This window comes from Scyliorhinus canicula, chromosome 1 (assembly GCF_902713615.1).
Source record: "Scyliorhinus canicula chromosome 1, sScyCan1.1, whole genome shotgun sequence".
Lineage (NCBI taxonomy): Eukaryota > Metazoa > Chordata > Chondrichthyes > Carcharhiniformes > Scyliorhinidae > Scyliorhinus > Scyliorhinus canicula.
Genome location: NC_052146.1, coordinates 255418424 through 255442618, shown reverse-complemented (window position 1 = coordinate 255442618; position 24195 = coordinate 255418424).

Below are 24195 nucleotides of genomic sequence, written 5' to 3'. Positions count from 1 at the left end.
GGTTGTGGATGTTGCATCATTGAATATATTTAAGGCAGGGATAGGCAGATTTTTGGACCTTCAAGGAATCATGGGATATGAGGAACGGGCAGGGAAGTGGAGGTGAAAGTGAAGATCAGTCAGGCATGATCAGTTTGAATGGCAAGACAGCGGAGCTGACTCAAAGGGCCATATCATCCACTCTTGCTCCTCTTTTTTGTGTTCTTGTGGAACATCTCCTGGAAACAGCCTTAAAATCACAAAAATATTTGTTGACCATTGCCCGTTGCTTTCTGCCACTGAGTAAGTTTGGATCCAACTTGCCATTTGCTCTTGCATCCCAAGGGGTCTTACTTTCCTGATCAGTCTGCTGTGAGACCTTGTCAAAAGCTTTGTTATAATCTATTCAGACAATGTCAAATATGCAATCCTTCTTTGTTCCCCTCTCAAGATGTACAATCAGGTGAGACGGTCATGCTTTCTCTTAACAAATCCATGCCGACAGTCCTTGGTTAATTAACACCTCTCTAAATTTGATTTCTCTTTTCCCCTCGCAACCTTTTCCAATAATTGCCCACCACTGAAGTTAGAATTTATAGAATACCGACAGTACAGGAGGAGGCCATTTGGCCTAGCGGGTCTGCACCGACGTTCCGAAAGAGCACGCTACATAGGCCCACTCCTCCACCCAATTCCTTGTGGTAGTATGACTAGGGAGATTACGGTACCTGAGAACCATGCTGCCATTGGTGCAGAAGACTCGCTGTCCATTGGCTCAGGCAAGTAATGTGCCTCTCTGCCAATTGGCTGAGGCTAGTCATGTGACTACCCACCGATTGGCTGAGAGGTTGGTAGCTCCGCCTACGAGGCGGGGTATAAGAACGCGTACCGGTTAGCAGTCGGCCTTTCTCTGTACATCTACTGCCGGGCACACATCTAGTGTATTAAAGCCTGTTGTTTGGAACTACTTCATGACTCGATTCCAATTGATGGTGCATCAATTTAATACACTAGAAGTTTGAAATGGAGCTACGGATCAAGCCAGACTGCCTCCGCATCAGCCCGCATGCTGTAAACGCGTCAGCAACGTTTAAACATTGGCTGGCATGCTTCAACAGCTACCTCACCACAGCAGAAAACCGCCCGACAAGGGAACAGAAACTCCACATTCTCCACTCATACGCGGGCACCGCCATCTACTCTCTGATAGAGGATGAACTGGACTATGACGCCGCTATGGATCTGCTGAAGGGACATTTCATCAGGCCAGTGAATCAGGTCTACGCGCGGCACCTCCTGGCTACGAGGCAACAGTTCCCCAGTGAGTCCCTCGACAAATTCTATCGGGCCCTCATTGTCTTGGGGAGAAATTGCGCCTGCCCACAGGTCACTGCAGCGGAGCACACCGAACTCTTGATCAGGGACGCCTTCGTTGCGGGCATGCAATCATCCCAGATACGCCAGAGGCTTCTGGAAAAGGACACTTTAAGCCTCGCGGAGGCCCGGACCCAAGCATCCTCCTTGGAGGTCGCTGACCACAACTCCCGCGCATATGCCCCCAGCCGCGCGGCGGCCCCTTGGGCAGCGTGGCACACAACTCCCCTCACCCCCGCCGATTCTGACCCCCTCCCAGACCTGCACCGCGGGTCGCCCCGATAAGCCCACGGGCCCCCGCTGCTATTTTTGCGGTCAGGCCAAGCACCCCCGCCCGCGCTGCCCGGCCCGCACCGCAACTTGTAAAAGCTGCGGCAAGAAGGGCCACTATACAGCTGTCTGCCAGTCAAAGTCAGTCGCTGCCATTCTGAACAGCGACCGCGGGTCCCCCTCTGTGCTCCTCTAGGGCTCCGTGCAGCCCGCAGACCTTGCTGCCTCCACCTCCCACCGCCACGAGTGATCCACGGGCGCTGCCATTTTGGGCCCCCGACCCCATGTGCGAGCAGCGGGCGCTGCCATCTTGTTCACCCCTCACCATGTGCGGCCAGCGGGCGCCGCCATCTTGGATCGGCCTGGAGGACCCCGCAAGTGAATACTCCATGATGGATGACGACTCTGAGTTCCTGCCACGACTCGCCGCAGTGACGCTGGATCAATCACGGTCCCGCACGCTTTCCAGGGCGACCACACAGATCCTCCTCAATGGTCATGAGACAAGCTGCCTACTGGACTTCGGGAGCACAGAGAATTTCATCCACCCCGACACGGTAAGACGCTGCACCCTCCCCGTTCACCCAGTAAAACACAAAATCGCTCTGGCCACTGGTGCGCACTCAGTCCAAATCACCGGCTGCTGTGTGGCGGAACCCACGATCCAGGGGAGGGTTTTTAAAAACTATAAACGCCTCGTCCTTCCCCGCCTCTGCGCACCGGCACTCCTAGGACTGGATTTTCAGTGCAACCTGCAGAGCTTAACCTTCAAATTCGGCGGCCCTATTCCCCCCCTAACTGTCTGCAGCCTCGCGTCCCTCAAGGTCGACCCCCCTTCCTTGTTTGCAAACCTCACCCTGGATTGCAAACCTATCGCCACCAGGAGCAGACGATACAGTGCCCAGGACCGGACCTTCATCAGGTTGGATGGTGGGAGGAAACCGGAGCACCCGGAGGATACCCATGCAGACACAGGGAGAACGTGCAAACTCCATACAGGCAGTCACCCAAGGTCAGAATTGAACGCGAATCCCTGGCTTGAGAGGCAGCAAAGCTATCCACTGTGTCATTGTGTTGCCTACAAGGCCTGTATTTACTTGGTCTATCACTTTTTCTCTTTGTAAACAGCAGTCCAATGTTACCACTCCTCTGATCCTTCAACACTACAATTGTAGCCAGAAAGGATTAGGAAAATGATGGTCAGAGCCTCCACTATTCCTTCCCTTTCTTCTCTTAGTAGCTTAAGATACGTTTCATCTGGGCCTGGTGATTTATTCATTTTCTAAGGTGCTAAAGCATTTAATATTTAATTTCTTTCTCGATGTTTACACCATCTAATTTTCCACATATATCCTCCTTTACTGCAAATGCTGCATCACCCCATCTTTGTGAAGAGAGATCCAAATTATTCATTAGGAAACGTGACTACATCTTCTGCCTCCACACACAAGTTATCTTTTTGGTCACTAATTGACTCGACTCTTTCCTTATTCTCTTCTCCTTTTTGTCTTTATAAAAAGTCTTTGGGCGGGATTCTCTGTGAGTCCGACACCAAAAAAGGCGCGAATCACTCCGGCGTCGGGCCCCCCAAAACGTTGCGAATTCTCCGTCCGGGAATAAGCTAGTAGCGGCGTGAGGCCACCATCAAGGACGCGTGCGGCGTCAGTGACGCCGTGCGACGTCACTGCACAAAAGACGCCCCCCCCCCCAGAGAACCGGCAAAATGGCTGCCCGCCGCGCAGCACCAAGTGAGACTCCCCACTGCCTGCCCCCCTTTCCCACTTCCCCATATACCCATTCCCCCATATCCTCCCTTCTACCATATCCTCCCTTCCCCAATATCCCCCTATCCCCCCTTCCCCCATATCCCCCTTCCCCCATATTGTCGGGTCCTTGGTTCATTTGCATCCACGAAACATGTAGAGGCCCAGGGGCCATCGGGTATCTGGAGGGTGGAGGTGGTGCTGGGGCCCGTTGCGGGTCCCCCTGTAGGGGAGGTCCCGGAACACCGCAACACCGTGGACTCCCGCCCCCTTCTGTCCCAGGTGCATCTGGTGGACAACGGGCAGGACAGTCTGGCTGCTCGCCATCCCAGTCACCCGAGCTGCAGCCTGGCCCATCTAGGCCGGGCCACTCCAGGAAACGGCCGCCAAAGGGGTCCCTAGTCACAGAGCAGGAATCACAGGAGTCCACCTCCAGTTCTGCTGTACCATCTGGGGAACCACCTAGACGTAGGCATGCGGCCTGAAAGGCCAAATTAGACACTAAGTAAATTGGCACAGGTGCAGGGCACAGATTAGTTCTGGGGCTAGGGCACGTGTATGAACTGTTTGTTATTAAAATCACTTTTACACCTACAGAAGCTGCCTTTGTGCTCTGTCCGATGCGTGCGGGGGTGTGGTGTGAGGTGATTGCCAGTGGGTGTGTGAGGGGTGATAGAATGTCGGCCACAGGCGAGTGTGCCCCTCCCTCCCCTGAGACGCCCTCGCCATCCCCCTGGGCAGACGACGGGCGGCTATCAGCCTGTCCCGTGCCCGCTGGCCCAGCCGGTAACGGTGGGCAGCCTCCCGACCATGTCCACCCCGTCTGTTCTGACCATTGGCCCCATCCTCCTCATCAGGGGAGGTCTGCGCCTCGTCTTGCTGTTCCTCCCCTTCCCCCTCCTCTGCCTGCAGCACATCGCCCCTCTGCTGGGTTATGTTGTGCAGGACGCAGCAGACAATAACGTTGCAGCCTACCCTATCTGACGGGTATTGGAGGGCCCCTCCAGAGCATTCCAGGCACCTGAAGCCCATCTTCAGCAGCCCAAAGCCGGGGGGGGGGGGGGGGTGGGGGGGGGCAGACGTGCAGGATCCTCATGCGATGGTCACAGACCGCCTGCACATTCATGGAATAGGTCCCCTTCCTATTCGTGAACAGGGCACTGTTATCCACAGGTGGCCGCACGGCGATGTGCATCCCATCGATCGCCCCCTGGACCGCGGGCATCCTGGACATGGCAGCGAAGCCCACTGCCTGGGCATCCTGGCTGGCCCGGTGCACAGGGAATTGGATGTAGCGTACCTCAATGGCTTATAGGGCGTCTGTCACTGCACGGATGCACCGATGCCTGCGAGATGCCGGAAAGGTCCCCACTCGGCGCCACGGGAGTGACCTCATGGCACAAAAGTTCAGGGCCAGCGTAACCTTGACAGCCACGCAGAGAGGGAGTCCTCCCCCAGTGCCACGAGGTGCCAGGTGTGCCATCAGGTGGCAGATTTTTGCCACGGTTTCCCGGCTCATCCAGAATCTCCTCCTGCATGCCCGATATGTGAGATCCAAGTACGCCGAGCAAGGCCGGTACACACGGGGCCTCATCGAGCGTCTCCGTCGCAGAGGCACCACCACCACATCCTCTTCCTCCTCCTTGTCCTGTTATGCATGCAGCCCTCCAGCTTGGGCGGCTGCCATTCTGCCTCTCTGCGGCACGCTCCTGCTCCAGCTCCCCCAGGGCAATATGTAAAAGTGCGGCTCCTGCCACGGCGGCCAACACTGCTGGGTGATGACCAAACATTACGGCCTGTGGGGGGTGGGGAGTGGGGGGGATAGACAAGATGTCACCATTGCCCAAACCCCCCCCCCCCCCCCCCCCCCCCGCAGCCAGGTGCCATGGGCTGCATGGTCATGACTGTTGCCTGCCAGCTGGCACATGGCCAGGCGGACACCCCCCGCCCCCTCCCCGGCTCGCACCGTTCCCAAACCACCCCCCTCCTCCCCGGCACGCACCCTCTCCATCATTCGCCCTCCCCAAACCCCCACCCTCCTCCCCGGCACGCACCCGCTCCATCATTCGCCCTCCCCAACCCCCCCTCCTCCCCGGCACGCACCCGCTCCATCATTCGCCCTCCCCAAACCCCCACCCTCCTCCCCGGCACGCACCCTCTCCATCATTCGCCCTCCCCAAACCCCCACCCTCCTCCCCGGCACGCACCCGCTCCATCATTCGCCCTCCCCAACCCCCCCTCCTCCCTGGCACGCACTCTCTCCATCATTCGCCCTCCCCAAACCCCCACCCTCCTCCCCGGCACGCACCCTCTCCATCATTCACCCTCCCCAACCCCCCCTCCTCCCTGGCACGCAGCCTCTCCATCACTCGTGCTCCCCAAACCCCCACCTTCCTCCCCGGCACGCACCCTCTCCATCATTCGCCCTCCCCAACCCCCCCTCCTCCCTGACACGCACCATGTCCATCAGACGCCCTCCCCAACCCTCCCCCACCCCCTCCTCCCTGGCACGCACCCTCTCCATCACTCGCCCTCCCCAAACCCCAACCCTCCTCCCCGGCACGCACCCTCTCCATCACTCTGCCTCCCCGGCCCCCCCCCCCCTCTCCTCCCCGGCACGCACCCTCTCCATCACTCGGCCTCCCCAAACCCCAACCCTCCTCCCCGGCACGCACCCTCTCCATCACGCACCCTCCCCAACCCCCTCCCTCACAACCCCAGCTCCTCCCCCCCAGCCCATCCCCCAGCACGCACACTCCAACGGCTCCTGTGTCCCCCCCCCCACGTCACCACCTGCGGCCGTGCCATCACTTCTCCGGCGGCCGCCCCACGCTGGCCCCTACCTCCGCACTGGTCGGCGTCAACCAGCACGGCTGGTTATAGGTGGTTTGATTTACGCCGGTGTGACCCGTGGTCCGGGTCGGAGATTTGGTGTGGTCCCGGGGCCCGTTGCGTTGCGTCGGTCCTCGACATTCTCTGAGGAGCGTGACGCCATTCACGACAACGGGATTTTTGGGGGCCGGAGAATATCGCGGGGTGGCCGGGTGGGATTTACCCTGGAGAATCCCGCCCCTTTGTGTTTTCCTTTATTTCACTTGCCAATATTCCTCATGCTCTCTCTTTGCTTTCCTCATTTCCTTTTTGCTTCACCCCCGCACTTCCATATCCCTTTAGATGTTCTGCAACATTGAACTTATTTGACATAAGCTTTTCCTTTTTATTTGCCTTATTCTGCTTTATATGCCTTTTGGAATATGGGAGTTCTAGATTTAGGCGGCTGCATTCTCCGATTGTCAACGTCATAATCAGGTGTGACAATCGGCCGTAGAATCCCCGTTTACACCAGAATGGGGGGCGGTACTGTTTTTGCGATGCACCACCCCTTCAAAAACAGCGTACGCAGGGAGTACACCACATGCCGTAAGGACAGCCTCAGGACATCACCTGAGGCCCTCACCCGATGCTCCACACCCGATGGGCCGAGTCCTCGACGGAGTCACTCACGTGTGTTCACACCATTCGGTGACCTTGTGTGGCGGCTGCGCACTGAGTCCAGCGCCTCCACAGTCGGTGGGGGGGGGGGGGGGGGGGGGGGAGCCGTTCCGCTGGCAGGGGGGGCTTCGGCAGGTGCTGGGGGGACTGATGGCGGGTGGTCAGGGGGGTGGCAAGGCTGGTTACAGGGGGCAGTTTTTGGCAGGCCGGATCCACGTGTGGCCGGCGCCATGTTGCACGGCTTGACCGCCGCAGGCCAGCGCCGTTCTCATGCGTGGCCATGAACCCAGCCATTCTCCGGCCGTATCCGCAGATAAAGCCGGGGACTTTACGCTGCGTGGCTGCTAGCCCCCCCCCCCCCCCACCGGACAGCAGATCGGTGTGGGGAGGGGGTGCGCTGACTTTCTGGTCGTAAGACTAGACGGATTCTGCGGACATAGGCCCAGGATCAGAGAATCCAGCCCAGTATCTTATTCTTTTCTTTACTGGAGCAGAATATATTAGTTCTGAAAACTCTCTATCTTCTTGTTTAAAACCTCCAACTGCTCTTTGGGCAGCACAGTAGCACAGTGGTTAGCATGGTTGCTTCACAGCGCCGGGGTCCCAGGTTCGATTCCCGGCTTGAGTCACTGTCTGTGCGGAGTCTGCACGTTCTCCCCGTGTCTGCGTGGCTTTCCTCTGGGTGCTGTGGTTTCCTCCCACAGACCAAAGACGTGCAGGTTAGGTGGATTGGACATGATAAATTGCCTTCAGTGACTAAAAGGGTTAGGAGGTGTTATTGGGTTCCGGGGATGGGGTGGAAGTGAGGGCTTAAGTGGGTCGGTGCAGACTCGATGGGACCGCTGCCCACAAGCTTGGGCCCTCTGCCGGCATTGGAAGAAGTTATCATGATGTTGAACTTCTTGGATATCCTGCCAGTATCCATGAAGAAGATTCAAGCATAGACCCAGAAGGACCTCACATTGCAAAATTGCACCATATAATCCTCAGTGGCGGAATCCAAGGACACCGAACAGATGTCCAAAGATGTGCAGGTTAGGTGGATTGACCATGCTGAAATTGCTCCTTAGTTAGGTCGGGTTACTGGAGATAGAGTGGAAGCCTGGGCTTAGAATGCTCTTTCCAAGGGCCAGTGCAGACTCGATGGGCAGAATGGCCTCCTTCTGCACTGCAAATTCTATGATGAAATGAAGCCCTTCCTCACTAAATGGCAAGAACTGAGTGTGGTAGATGGCATCATCCTGGGGGAGTCTGAGTAGTCATCCCCTCTCCAGGGCAGTGCCCTCTCCAGACAGAATTATGCCATAGACATCTAAGGTATCCAAGATCAAAATGCTCGCAAGGAGCCAGATCTCGTTGCCCAGACTCGATTGAGACATCGGAAATCTGGTGAAGCAGAGCTCCTTGTGCCAGCAGAACCAGACGTTTGCACCCATGAGAATGACCAGGAAGATCATGGTTATGGGTGCACATGGACTTTGCTGGCCTGTTCTTGGGGTTGATTCTTTATTATGATCTATTTGACAAGGTCCCGAATGGCAGACTGGTACAAAAGGTGAAGTCATACGGTATCAGAGGGAGCTGGCAAGATGGATACAGAACTGGCTAGGTCATAGAGGCAGAGGGTAGCAATGGAAGGGTGCTTTTTTGATTGGAGGGCTGTGACTAGTGGTGTTCCACAGGGATCAGTGCTGGGACCTTTGCAGTTCGTAGTATATATAAATGATTTGGAGGAAAATGTAACTGGTCTGATTAGTACGTTTGCAGACGACACAAAGGTTGGTAAAATTGTGGATAGTGATGAGGACTGTCAGAGGATACAGCAGGATTTAGATTGTTTGGAGACTTGGGTGGAGAGATGGCAGATGGAGTTTAATCCAGACAAATGTGAGGTCATGCATTTTGGAAGGTCTCATGCAGGTAGGGAATATACTGTGAATGGTCGAACCCTCAAGAGTATTATCAGTCAGAGAGATCGAGGTGTACAGGTCCACAGGTCACTGAAAGGGGCAACACAGGTGGAGAAGGTAGTCAAGAATGCATACGGCATGCTTGTCTTCATTGGCCGGGGCATTGAGTATAAAAATTGGCAAGTCATGTTGCAGCTAGAACATTAGTTAGGCTACACTTGTAGTATGATGTTCAATTCTGGTCGCCACATTAACAGAAGGATGTGGAGGCTTTAGAGAGGGTGCAGAAGATATTTACCAGGATGTTTCCTGATATGGAAGGTGTAGTAAACCACGGGAGGCAGGCGTTCCGTCACCACGCCAATACTTATTTACAATAACGATATTACTGGAGCAGCTACAAACAGTGCTGCTAGCAGTCCAGTCAATTTAAGACTGGCTCACAAAGCCTACACAGGTGATTATATGGGCCCCCTCAATGAGCTATCATTGAGGGAGCTCATACTCCAATTGGCCAACCAATAAAGCCAATTGGAGTTCATTACAGAGGGCATTAGCTATGGGGAGAGGTTGAATAAACTCTGTTTGTTCTCACTGGGGCGACGGAGGTTGAGGGGCGACCTGATAGAGGTCTACAAAATTGTGAGGGGCATAGACAGGGTGGATAGTCAGAGACTTTTTCCCAGGGTAGGGGGGTCAATTACTAGGGAGCATAGGTGTAAGGTGCAAGGGGCAAGGTTTAGAGGAGATGTACGAGGCAAGTTTTTTTACGCAGAGGGTAGTGGGTGCCTGGAACCCGCTGCTGGAGGAGACGGGGGTAGCAGGGACGACAGTGACGTTTAAGGGGCATCTTGACAAATACAAGAATAGGATGGGAATAGAGGGATACGGACCCTGGATTTGTCGAAGATTTTAGTTTAGACGGGCAGCATGGTCGGCACAGGCTTGGTGGGCCAAAGGGCCTGTTCCTGTGCTATACTTTCCTTTGTTCTTTGTCTATGCCCACTGAAAATGGTTAGAAATACATTGTTCGTCCTCCACTATTTCTCATGCAACAATAAAAATACTCCAGCAAAGTAATGCAGGAAATCCGGAGGTGGGGAGCTATTGTGCGGTGGGTGGGGGGTCCGGGGCCGATGTGTAGTCATGCTGGTCTGGGCCAATTTATGGTGCGGGGGCTGGGTGGCCAGTCGCGGGACTTTACTATCGGGCTGCCTGCTCAAGATGGCGGCCCAATAGCGGGATCCCCTGGGAACCTCTCGCATTTCACGCCACGTATAAATTTGTATGGCGTGAAACACTGAATTGCATCCTGCTTTACCACAAGGGGATTTTAAAACTGGTGCAATTCAGCTCCGGTGGGAGAATAGTCCCCCAAATGGAGAATCCAGTCCTGTATTTTTTGTTAGTTGGATGCATTTATCTTTGAATATTTCCCACTGTTGATCTGTCAACCTTTTTTCTAACTTTCTGCCCAGTTAATTTGGAACACATCCCTTTTTATCTCAGCGAAATTTGCCTTTTGCCTTATTTTTGGTTCTTCATTATGGGAATTAGGAGAAGTAGGCAATTCAGCCCTTCAAGCCTATTATCTATTGACCTCTATTTTCACATTTCATCTGATTACCGCATGCTCCATGCCCCACTGTTTTCTACTCTTGCATCAGCTATTTGGTTCATTTTGTTTTCTCGAACTCAGTGAAAAATGCTTAATTCCTTAATTGGTCTAAGATCATCCAATATTATTGATCTTTTGCTTTTTCTGATTTCTCCAAACTGACTACAAATCACCCCATCTATCTCACCTCTATCGTTTAGTGGCTTTCAATAGACTTCGAGAACTGTATAATTATTTCCTGCTTGTTAACTCTATTATGTGAAAACTCCACACGGACAGTGACCCAGAGCCAGGATCGAACCTGGGACCTCGGCGCCGTGAAGCAACCGTGCTAACCACTGCGCCGCCATGCTGCCCTTGAATTCCATCTTATTGTAACTCCATCACAGTAGCTGATGGGATTGAAATTCATTTAATAAATTCTGGAATGTAAAACGGCGACCATGGAATATCATTGATTGTTTGGGAAACCCAGCTATCATTCGCCCTTGAAAATGTTAGAACCTAGGATGAAGTTTCCACTACTGTTCAAATCTCCAATAATTCTCTGCTGTGGTGACTTTATGACGTCCTCCGTATTTATTATAGTTTCCAATGCTCCAAGTTGATTTTGAATGCATTGCGCCCTACTATACAAACCACTTAATCCGCGTTCCACTAACTTCTTCAATCTGACTATTTTCAGTTCTTGTTTCTTCTGATTTATTCTTCATTATGGTCCTGTTTTTCTCTGTTTTTCTCTATTCAGTGCACCATTTTCTGCATTTGTATTTGTTTGGGTGTTGTTTTAAATTTACATTGGCATTATTGGGCATATTTTCCGTATTAGATTTCTTCCAATTTTGTGGATTCAATTTACTCAACAAAAAGAACACCAGCATTTATTTATGCAACACTTTTCAGGAGAACAATGTCCCGACATGTTCAACAGAGACGTAAGGAAATATGATTGCTGAGCCAGAGAAGGGGAATGCGAGGGGTAGTAACCAAAGGCTTGGTGAATGAGGTTGGTTTAAGTATAGACTCAAAAGAGTAAAGATAGCTGGAGCTGTTGGTGGATAGTCAAGCATGAACCAACGAGTATTGCCCACCCTTAATTGCCGACCCCTTGAGCTGAGCAGCTTGTGAGGCCATTTCAGAGGGCACATTTCTGTGAGTCTGAAGTCATGTGTAGGCCGGACCAGTGAAGGATGGCAGATTTCCTTCCCTAAATGGCATTAATGAACCAGATGGGTGTTTAACAACGTATTTTTGATTTCATATTTTTAATTAATTCAAATTTCAGGCATGATTTAACCATCGCATTGCACCCACATGGGTGGGTACGAATCACTTTGATATCTAACCGATCCACTCCCGATGGTGAGTTCCAGATCTCACCCAAATATGGCGAGCAGAATAATAACCCTAATTTGCATTAGCTTCCATCTCATCAGCGAGATTGAAGCCGAATGCAATGGCCTCCCAGGAATTAACCGCTCCCAAGTGAGAAATCATGCAGGTGGTGTTTAGTACACTCTTTTACAAACATGAAGCAGGCGCAGTGGCTGCTGAGGGTATTGAGGAGGGGAGAAGCCATTTCCATTTTTGGGCATGCAGCGCAAAGGCACAGGAGCTGCTGCCCCAGTGATTAAGGGAGGGAGGGTTGGGCTTGGTCAGGGGGACTGAAGAGTTCCAGGTCGGGGTTTGCCCATGGGCCGTGGGTGAGGGGGGGTGGGGAGCGATGAGGGCCTTTTTGTTCGTGAGGATTTCAAGCCATCTTTAAATATTGCGGAGACCCATAACAGGAGCAACTACAGCTGCTGCCTGTTTGTCCTATCAAAAACATCCAGGACAGAGCCCAGTTCTTGGTTGTATGCTGACAGTCGCTTTAACTCCTTTTGACTGTGAGAAGCCTCCAGCTTCACAGCTGAAGACTGCTGCTAATAAGGAATTGGCCCTGTTAATTGTGACAGCACTTCACAGCTGCAGGTTGTGTTTGCTGCTTGCTGCTGCTGGTGGCTGCAGATACCGAGTGGCTGCAGTTGCTGTTTCCTTCCTTTTCTGTAGCTGGAAAGAGAACATTTTTTTCTAAGGTACCTGGATCCTGGAACACCCGGCTCAGGGGGATGTACGAGTCTAGAAGGCAATCTATTTTGAAGCTGCGGGTCATCTGTTCACGATATTGAAGAAATGCTTTTGCAGATTGCCGATGCTTTGTTGCTGGTATGGTGAGTGCTGCATATAACTGGTACATCACCGCAGGTTAAACATGATGGAAGTCAAGGATCATCAACTTCACCTTGAGCACCAGTGGAATATGCAGATGCCAGGATGTTCCATCCCCAACAGATGGAAATCCTTTGAGAGAAGGGACATGTAGTCAGTGACATCAACAACTCACTTGAGACAGGTCATCTGGCAGTGGATCCTAATCTCTGTGGCGCAGGTCGACCTCACTGTTGGTGAATGCTCCTTCCTCAGACAACCCCAAAATTTCCAGGGCCCGTTCCTCATAATGGGTGATGACTCGGATTTCTGGTCCACTGCCCCCCATCCCCCATCCCTCTTGGCCGTTTCTCAGTTATTATGGGCTATCTTCTCCTGCGGCGACAAAAAGAGGGCTTTGTGAACTACACTCTTGGACTCTATAGCAGGTGGCATATGTGGCAATGCAACTGGACATGAAGGGGTTGCGCTGGTGGATGCGGGGGGGGGGGGGGGCATTGTTGAGGAACAAGCATGAAGGTCGGATCTGGGGAGTGTGCAAGGTGTCATTTAGTGATTTGTGCGGTTGGGGGGGGGGGGGGGGGGGTGTTTGGGAATTTGAGGAGTGGCAGCCAGAACTGATCCCAGGGGGGAGGTGCTTATTTACCTTTGCACCTCGGTGGAGGTCACTGGTCTTCTCCCCACATTGGACATTGGTCCTCCTGGTCCTGCCTCCTGAACTGACAACTGCTGCTATTTCCTCCCAGGCAGTATTAGTGACCCTGCTGCTGGTCCTCCGACCCCCTCAGTGGAACAGGGTATCCATTCTCACATCAGTGTCATTGAGTAGCCTGGCGTGGTCAGCATCCCCAAAGCGAGGAACAGGACTTCACGCTGCCAAGCTTGTGTGTTGACTGGGAGTGAGTGGGGAGCGAGTGTTTAAAAGCAGTTACTCCTTGTTGGTGACGAGATGCGAATCAGATGGAGAAACAGATGCCCGTGTGGGCTCATTGTCGGCACAAAGTGCTGCTAAATACGGGCCGTTGACAAACACCCAGCCAATTGTGCCCAGAATAACACTTAGAAATATTTCAATTAAATTGCGCCCTTCATCTTCTGTGGTGGTATATGAACCTGCGGGACTCCAAAATACTAGTTCAGTGACGATACCACTTCACCAACGCCACCCCTTATATCATATCAAGTACCATTCAGAACCTTGTATGTTTCAATGCGATCACCTTTCATTATCCTGAACTCGAGGATCTAATCCCAATTTACTCAGCCTCTCATCATTGGACAATCCCTTGTCTCAAGGACCAATTTAGTGAACCTTCTCTGTACTGCTCCAATGCAAGTATATCTTTTCTTTATATATAAGGATAGAGGCTGACGACAATTAATAAGGTTTCATCATTTAAGAAAGTAATAATGGGAAAACTCATTTTGGGACTCCTGAATATGTGGCCATCATAATAGCTAATGTCCATCTCACTGAATATTTTGCAGAGCAATGATTGCTTGGGAGACTGAATGTGGCACAATAATTTGGCTGAACTCAATCAAGTACGGCTTTGCCACTTGAGGCAATCCTAAACGTGAACTGTCACACACTCAAGTGTCTTTACAAAACCATCAGGGAAATATTTTTGTGCAAGTAATTATTTAGCTTTTTGTCCAAAAATAAACCCATTAATAAGTAGAAAATTATGTCATTTGGATTGTATGGGAGGATGTTTATCCACAAACATTTTTCTGATTTTGAAATCCACTTGCATTGGTCACTGATCAGGATTGAATCTTGAAGTGAGCAGAATTTTCAGATGATATAGCTAATGTTTAAGTCTTCTACTCAGTAGTGACAACTATTGCACTTTAATCCTCACCTCAATCAGGTGTGAAAAGAGATGTGGACCTCTGTGTATAAGGTCAACTGGTGTTTCAGAAAGACACCCACAAAGGTATCACAAGAGTGCTAATATGTAGTTTTGAGTTTTTGTCGGTCCCTGAAGCTATTCCTCAATTTTATTTGTACATTGAATTTGCAGCTGCTGCTAGTGGCTGTTCTCTAGAGATTACACTGGTGACTTCAGGACCATTACATGAACAGAAACAGTGAGGCTTAACCAAGCTGCACAACTGACAATGCTCGTACTAGCACTTCAAAACACCAGAGAATAATTAAGAGTGACATTTAGAAACATTATAGAGTATTTTTTTCCAAGCATTTAGTATTGATAAAGACAAGTGGTAAAGAAATATACAATGTACATTTTCCATAGAAAGGAAAATGGATTACATTGAGCATTGTATACAGCTGGTTTTGTTTAATCCTTACCTGCTGCTTTCTTTTTTGATTTCCTCACAGAAACTGCTTGCATCAAATAAAATATTTGGAGCAGTCTAAAGAATTGAATTTTTCTGTGGCCACTGTCAATGCTTATCCACAATTAGTTAATGAGTGCTCTGTTTGTGTTTGAGTAGGCACAGTGTCAGTTTTTTTCCAAGATTTGGAACCCACTGGAGGTATTTGTAAAGATGCGCTTTCACAGACTTCATTTGTGAACACAAAAAAGATTTATTAACAAGAAAACATCAGCCTTATGGTCGCACCTAGCTCCCTACATGCCTCCTGTCTAACAGGGGACCACACTTGGGCTGTTTACCCACTCTGAGTCCAAATTGGTGCGCCAAACCAGGTGACCCTTATTCTGCTGTGTTGCCCTTAAAGGGACAATCACCACAATACTAGTTCAGTGACAATACCACTTCACCAACGCCTCCTCTTATACCATATCAAGGTCCATTCGTAGTCTTGTGTGTTTCAATGCGATCACCTTTCATTATCCTGAACTCGAAGATCTAATCCCAACCTTCTCAGCCTCTCATCATTGGACAATCCATTGTCTCAAGGACCAATTTAGTGAACCTTCTCTGTACCGTTCCAATGCAAGTATATCTTTTCTTTATATGTAAGGATTGAGGCTGATGACAATTAATGAGGTTTCATCATTTAAGAAAGTAATAATGGGAAAACTCATTGCAGGACGCCAGAATATGTGGCCATCACAACTGCTATGTCCATCTCACTGACTATTTTGCTGAGCAATGATTGCTTGGGAGACTGAATGTGGCACAATAATTTGGCTTAACTCAATCAAGAACGGCTTTGCGACTTGAGGCAATCCAAAACGTGAACTCCCCCTTTAACTCCTTTTTACAATCTTCACTAACTAAATTGCACAGTCCTAAATTCTAACTAAACATCTACATGAGTTTGAAAATTATAAATAGTCTTTGAGGGTTTTTTCTGTTTTTTTGTAGAGTGTCATAATTCTGTAGTCTGAGATGCTGCCACAGGATTGACATTAACAGGAACTACAATAACAGGTACCTCTTCTATATGGGCAGTTCATTGGTATTTGCTTCCATGGAGACATTAGTTATGTCAATATACTTTGGTGTTTATGGGTTCAAAATCATTTCTTGATGGCAACACGAACTGCTGGAATGTCTCTCTACTCTTCAAGTGTTTATGAATGATCCATCGCTCCATGTCTACTTGATACGCAGGTGTCTGGTCTCTGAGACTGTTCATACCGGTAGGAAATTCCGGTCCCACACTGGGGCACAGTCCCCCGGCGATTAGGGGTGCTGTCTGTGGGAAATCCTGTTGGCAATGGTGGGACTGGTAGATTCCACTGAGAAACATGCGGTGGGGTGGTCAGAAAATCCTGCCCCATAATTCCAACTTGATTCCCTACCGAAGTTTCACATTATGATATCACATCATATTATGTACTTAATATAGGCTTTTTAAAATTGCAGTGGTGTTGGCTCATTGATAAGATCTTGAGATGTGTGTGTTTAAACACAAACACTTTTATTGGTAGGCTTTAACTATGTACAGTTCCAAATATGGTCTTGCCTGGAGCTATTCCATGCAGGTTTGCTGCCTACCAAGTTCTGTGCTAGACTATTCTCTGACCATGTGTTGACTTGCTTCCATTCTCCAATTCTCTTAATGCCCTTCTTGTGGATCTTGTGGGGTCTTTCTGGGGTCTTCCATTGCCTCCTCTTTGAGGTTTTGGTTGCATCATCTTTTGGGTCATTATTGCATCTTCTGGGTTCTTCTGTTGCCTCTTTCTTGATGTCTTCATTGGCTCATCTGAGATCTTACGTTGCCTCTTCCTTGAGGTCTTTGTTGCTTCTGGACATTTTTTTGAGTCCTGTCTGCTATCAGTAGTCTTCTCCAATTTTCTTGCCTTCAGCTATTTTTTACTTCTTGGGGTTGCTGCTTTAAATGTATTGTAATTTTAAACAAATCATCACTTTAAATGTATTACCGCTTTAAGATAGTCATTTTTTTTCACTCAGCTGTCAGCAGGTATCAGCTCTCTCTCTCTGTTTTTCCTGTGCTTAAGGAGTTTTGGTGCCAACCTGGCTGCTCTTTTTTGTAAGCTTTAAAACTTCCTCTTTTACTAAAGGAAACCTCTTTCTGTGATCTCTGAAGGTATTTTTTCTGGCTGTTTCGAGAGTCTGTTTTTTTCTTGTTCTTTTTATTTGATGTGCCAGTTTTTTTGCCATTAACTTGGAAACCGAGCAAGCTCAAGGTCCAAGGGGCCATTGTTTTTAAAACTTGTTAATGCTTTTTTTGAAACTTAAGATCTTCTTTGCTTGTTTGAAGGTGATCAGTGCAGAGATTATTTCCAGGACCTTCCACAGGCTCTCCTCCCCAACCCTGAAAATCGGGAGCTAGTCAATTTCAGCTCCTTGACTTTCCCACACTTCGGGACACCTTGTTGTTCAGGAATGTTCTGCTTCTGCCCCTCAGTCTCTCCAATGTACTCAGCCTCCTGTTCCGCCTCCTAATCTACAATGCAAATGGAGTTCCGTTTCTGCATTTCGTTCATCCTTAATGGACTCTGACTCAAGGGTCTTGTGTGGGCAGCATGGTAGCACGAGTGATTAGCACTGTGGCTTCACAGCGCCAGGGTCCCAGGTTCGATTCCCTGCTGGGTCACTGTCTGTGCGGAGTCTGCACGTTCTCCCCGTGCCTGTGAGGGTTTCCTTCAGGTGCTCCAGTTTCCTCCCACAGTCCAAAGACGCTCAGGTTAGGTGGATTGGCTATGATAAATTGCCCTGAGTGACCAAAAAGGATAGGAGGGGTTATTGGGTTACAGGGATAGGGTGGAAGTGAGGGCTTAGGTGCAGACTCGATGGGCCAAATGATCTCCTTCTGCACTGTATGGTCTATAGTCTATGGGCGCGATCGGAGAATAGCGGGAGGGCCTTCCCGACAATTTTCACGCCCTCCCGCTATTCTCTCCCCCCCCCCCCCCCATGGCCTCCCCACGACACGAATCGCTGCTCGCCGTTTTTTACGGCAAACAGCGATTCTCCCCAGGCCGATGGGCTGAGTTCCCAGGCCTTTACGGCCGTTTTCACGAACGCGATCACACCTGCTCTCACCGTTCGTGAAAACGGCCGCAAAGTGCCGTTTAAAAAACAAACAGGATCTCATATTGCAGAACAGAATTGAAGGCTCCAAAATGGCTCATTACTATTTAACGCACATGGCATGGTACCATAACAGGAAAACAAGAAACTTATTTTTAACAGAATCACATCTCGTATTGCACATAACTAACATCAGCAAGGGTACGAAAGATCACCGCAAATGTGACACAAGAAATGAGCTGGGAACAGATACATGGGAAATAGTAATTGAAAAAAAGAAAAAAGAAAAAAGAAAGACTGCATTTATACAGTGCTTTTCACAACTGAAGGACATCAGAAAGCTAACTAAATGCTTTTCAGTCGTAGTTCCTGTTGTAATGTGGGAAACACAACAGCTAATTTATACACAACAAACTACACAAATAGCCATGTAAACAATTTTTCTTATTGAAGTTGATTGGGGGTAAATATGAGCTTAGACACAAAGGGTCTTCATCTCACCTGATCTTCTTCAAAATTATGCCATATAATTTGTTTATGTCCACTTGAGGAAGTAGACAGAGCCTCAGTTTAACACCTCATCCTAACACCACTTCCTCCAAAAGTGCGGTACTCTTTTACTATTGCTCCACATCCATCAGGTTTGGTAAATGCAATCTGGAAGCACTGTGACATTGATTGCATGTGCACTTGCTGTGCATGAAGCTAATTAAAACCCTGAAAAAGATACTTATAACTTCATTGTTTCTTGTGAGCATTGTTGCAAGGCTGACATTTATTGCCTACTTTTCAGTTCCCTGAAAAGGCGATGCTGGGCTTTCCTTTTGGACCACTGCAGTGCGCTGAATGTGCTCCGCCCCCGCAATGCCATTGGGTAGGGAGCTTTAGGATTTCGACCTAATGAAAGTAAATTAATTGTAATTCATGTGTGCAAGTCAGAATGACTTGAGAAGGGACTTGGAGTTCAGGGCATTTCCATGCACCTGCTGTACTTGTCCTTCTATGTTGTGGAGGCAGTACCAATGAAATCTGGTCTCATGATGTATTCTAAAAGGAGTGGAAAGGAGTCGAAAGGTCCGTCACAAAACCTTTATAGTGCAGAATGAGGCCATTCAGCACATTGAGTCTGTACTGGCTCTCTGAAAGACTGTTCCACTCTACTGCCTTATCCCCATAACCTTGCACATTTCTTCTTTTCAGAGAGCAATCCAATTCACTTTCGAATACCTCGACGGAACCTGCCTCCGCCACCCTCTCAGGAATTTTGTTCCTGACCCCAACCACCCTCTGCACAAAAAAAATTCTTTACCATGTCTGTCCTTGCTGTTACCCAGTGCTTTTAATTTAAAATACTCATCCTGTGAATAACTCTTCTCATGGACTCACCACTCCTTGGGCAAAATCTTCTGCTCCCAGAGGTGGGAAAGGTACTTAATTAGGTGGGGTGATGGCGTTCCTGAACCCCACTGCTTCTGCCAGAATTTGGTACTGAGTGGGAAAGCTTGGGCGAAATTCTCCGCACCCGCGGAAAGTCGGCAAACGGTCGTAAAAATCGGGACCGTTTTACGACGGTCGCGAAGGCTTCATTTCCCGACCGATTCACTTCCTGGAAATGGGCTAGCAGCGCGGCCGCGTCAATTACGTGCGTGATGACGACGGAACGCGACGACGACACGAACCCGCCCATGTGACGCCGCCCGACGCCGTAAAAAGGCGCGGGCGACTACAGAATCTGTCGGGCAGGATGTCGGAGCCTAGGCGAGCTGCACCTCGCTTTATTGATGCAGACGTCGAGGCGCTGCTCGATGCCGTGGAGTAGAGGAGGGGCATCATCCGCCCGCGGAGAGGGCATCGCCAACCTGCCAGCACGGTACGCCAGGCCTGGCGTGACGTGGCTGCTGCCGTCAGTGCTGTGGGGCAGACCCCTCGCTCAGCAGAGCAGTGCCGAAAGAAGCTACATGACCTCACCAGGTCTGCCAGGGTAAGTGCCATGAGGGTGCCCCCTAGTCACAACCATCCCTCCCCCTTAACTGCCCGGGGGTGGGGGGGGGAGAGGGATTGGGGCAGAGTTATTTGAGGGTGGTTCACAAAGTTGTCACAGACCCAGCGCTCTGGCCCCGAGGAGAGATGCAATCATCTGATGACAACTTGCCCCCCCCCCAAACTGTGCCAGTATCAGAACGGACTTCTGAGACCTACCGTTTTGTAATGATCTACCTATGTTTCCTCCCCCAACAGGCCAAGGCCGGTCATAACCACCGTGAGCGGCACAAGACTGGAGGGGGTTCGCCCAACATGCACCCCCTCAGCACCTTTGAACAGAGGGCACTGGACCTTGTTGGGGGGTCTGCCACCCGCGATATCGCGCAATGCGAGGTTGGCGGAACTGCAGCAAGTGAGACAACCCTCCCTGACAAACACCCTCCCCCCCCCCCATCCTCTGTCCCTTCACACACCCTGCCCACTGGGACACCTCCCCATCCTCTGTCCCTTCACACACCCTGCCCACTGGGACCGTCCAGCGGCCTGCCGAGCAAATCAAAATAACCCGTCTCATTCTCTTCCCTAGGACGTGATGCCGAACGACCAGGGCCGTCTGGCTGCAGACGGAGACACGAATCTGCCGCCACCTCACCCGGGGCCTCACAACAGAGGGTGCCCGATCAGCGGGCAGCCCTATCTGCCCCAACCCAATCTGCGGACCAGGACGCACAGAGGGTTCGAGGTCCACCACCACCACCAGAAATGGCCAGGGACAACCCTCCTGTCGCTGAGCGGCCCCACACCCTGGACGAGGACCTAACCATTGAGAGCGTCGGGCTTGCGGCACTGCTTTCTCCCACCACTTCCATCATCCCAGAGATACACACCCGGCGGGCCTATTTAGTGATGAGTCTCCTGGGGCACAGTCTGGTTGGCACATCACAGATGAGCAGGTACAGCAGGTGGAGGTCGGAGCAACAGAGGGCCCGGACTCGCGGAGGCCAGACCAGGCCCAGGATGCAGCTGGCTCCCAGACGTTTTCGGAGTTCCTGGAGTTTCTCAACCCACCCGCACAGCCGATGCCTCAGGAAACCCAGGGAAACAATGACGGGATGAGGGCTTCCTTCCAGACTCTGCAGACGCTGTTAGAGGAGTCGATCCGCGTCCAAGAGCAGGGAGTGGTGCCGCTCATGGCAGAGACCCAGTCCGACACCGCACGGGTGGCATCCGCGGTGGAGGCAATGGGTCAGGTTATGCAAGACGTTGGGATTAATGTGCACGCGTCATCCTCGGCCCTGGACAGGGTTGCCCTCTCACAGGCAGCAATGTGCCAGAGCCAAACCGACATTGCCGGCGCCCTGCGGGCCATGGCCGAGTCTCAGCAGGTCATTGGCCAGTCGCAGCAGTCAGTCGCCGAGAGCATCAACCGCCTGACACATGTGCTGGATGGCGTCGTGCACAATCAGGTTGAGATCGCACAGTCCCTGGCGGGAATGTCTAACTCCCTGGACTCCGTCTCTGCAAACCTTCGGATCCTGGTGGATACCGTTGCAGGCCTCCAGGACTGGCAGCGCCAGGTGTCGGTGGTGCGACGGGGAACCTCCCCGCTCGCACCTCTGTCCCAAAGTGAGGCCCGGGGGCCACCGGGCTCCCCGAGGGAGGAGGAGGTTTCGGGGCCCGTCCCATTAACTCCATCACGGGACGTCCCGGAATTCTCGGCCTCCCCCCGTCCCATCCCTGGTGCATCGGGTGGGCAGCAGGCAGAGCAGGGTGGCACAATGTCACCCGAGACGCCCGCAGAGCAGCCTGGCCCATCAAGGCCGGGTCGCCCCAGGAAACGCTTGGCCAAGGAGAAACGAGTCGAGGGGGGCGATTCGCAGCAATCCTCCTCCACTCCTGCTGTATCATCTGGGGATTCACTTAGACGTAGTGGTAAGGCAACTAAGATAGACACTGAGTAAGTTGGCACGGGTGAAGGGCACAGTTTAGTTGTAGGGGTAGGGCACCTGTAAATAATTGTTAATATTAAACACACTGTTCCACCTTACTTGTAATACCGTGTGATTGTTCCACAGCCACAGGAATCGTGATGGTGACCGAGTGTCGCTGGGGGTGGCGGGTGGTGAAACCTCGGTGCCGGGTGTGCAGTCCCTGCCCCTACCCCCCTCCCACAGCTAGCCCACGCGGGCACGTGATGGAGTGTCAGTGACGAACTCAGCGGCCACCAAGGTGGATGGTTCAGCTATTGCCATGGGTCAGACTCTCTCTAACGATTCTGAGCTCACAGCTCTTCGCAGAGCGGGCTGTCATCATTCCACATGGCACTGATCACACCCGCTGACACAGCCATCAATGTTGTGCCATTCCGTCTGGACCCAGTGATAAGCGTCATGTCGAAGTGGAGCAGTGTACACTGAGGGGGGGGGGGGGGGGGGGGGGGTTTGGTGGTGGCAGTTGTGTGGTGACCCTCTGCATGACTAGCGATGCAGGTGGTGGTTTGGTGTTCATCGGGGACGTCACATGCGATGCGTGAACCGTGCTGCCACCATGGCGTCGCGTGCCCGCCGTCCTTGCCGGGTCCGTCATGCCGCCTCCTGGACATCACCAGCACCTGGGTCGTGTCTGCGTGCTGCGCCCGCCACTCCGCCAGCGTCCTCCTCCTCCTCCTCCTCCTCCTCCTCCTCCTCCTCCTCCTCCTCTGTGCTGGCACCACTGCCACTAGCTTCTCCTTCCGCCTCCTGCAACAGGTCATCTCCCCTCTGCATCGCGATGTTGTGCAGCGCACAGCAGACCACTACAATGCGAGCGACCCTGTCGGCCTGGTACTGCAGGGCCCCTCCGGAGCGGTCCAGGCACCTGAATCTCATCTTCAGGAGGCCAAGGCTGCGCTCCACCACACCCCTGGTTGCTGCATGGGCCTCGTTGTATCGTGTTTCCGCATTGGTCTGAGGCCTCCGTATCGGCGTCATCAGCCAAGACCTCAGCGGATAACCCCTGTCACCTAGCAACCAGCCCCTCAGCCGGGGGGGACGTCCCTCAAACATCGCAGGGATGAACGACTGCGCTAGTATGTAGGAGTCATGCACACTCCCTGGGAACCTTGCACAGACGTTCATGAACCTCATGTGGGGGTCGCATACCACCTGGACATTAATGGAGTATGTCCCCCTCCTGTTTGTGAACACGTCCCTGTCCACAGCAGGCGGGCGCATGGGGACGTGAACACAGTCGATTGACCCCTGAACCCTCGGTATCCCGGCCACACTGGCAAATCCACGGGCTCGTGAGTCTTGACTTGCTCGGTCCTCGGGAAAGGTGATGTAGCGATCGGCGATGGCATAGAGGGCGTCGGTCACATCCCGGATGCACCTGTGCACCGATGACTGGGAGATCCCAGAGACGTCCCCGCTCGGAGACTGGAAGGAGCCGGTAGCATAGAAGTTCAGAGCGACCGTCACCTTGATGGCTACCGGGATCGCGTGTCCTCCCCCCGTTCCACGTGGGGCGAGGTGCGACAGGAGTTCGCAGATATGTATCACCGTCTGCCTACTCAGCCGGAGTCTTCTCCTGCAGGTGATGTCCGGCATTGTTAGGAAAGAGACCCGGACACGGTACACCCTCGGCTTTGGTCGTCGCCTCTGACGCCGTGGCTGCACCCTCACTCTCTCCTCTTCCTCTTCCTCCTCCTCCTCCTCCTCCCCCCCCCCCATGCTGCTCGACGACTGGCAACTCCTCGGCCCTTCCCTCTGCTGCTGCAGCTGGCCCTGCAGCCACTGCGGGTTGTGGGTGTGGATGCTGCTGCATCTCCAAATCCAGTAGAGCTGCCCCAACCACTGCGCAGAACATAGCCGTTCTGTTCCCATGCATCGTGCTAACCTACAGAAGGGTGGTGGGGGGCGGAGAAACGGGACATGTTAGACGGACGTTAGTCGACACCTCGGCAGCCGCCAGCCATGGGATACCAGTGTGTCCCGGTGGCCTGGTCGCGCTGCTGACACGCGGTCAGCCTAACCCCTGGTCACTTCCTGCATCCAACGGCCAGTAAACTATGTCCTCCTCACGGGTGCGTCAGTGGCCTGTGGCCGGAAGCCACAGGGGAACCAGCGGCCGTGTCCTCGTCACCTGCACACCATGGCATGGTGGCAGACATTTTGTTACG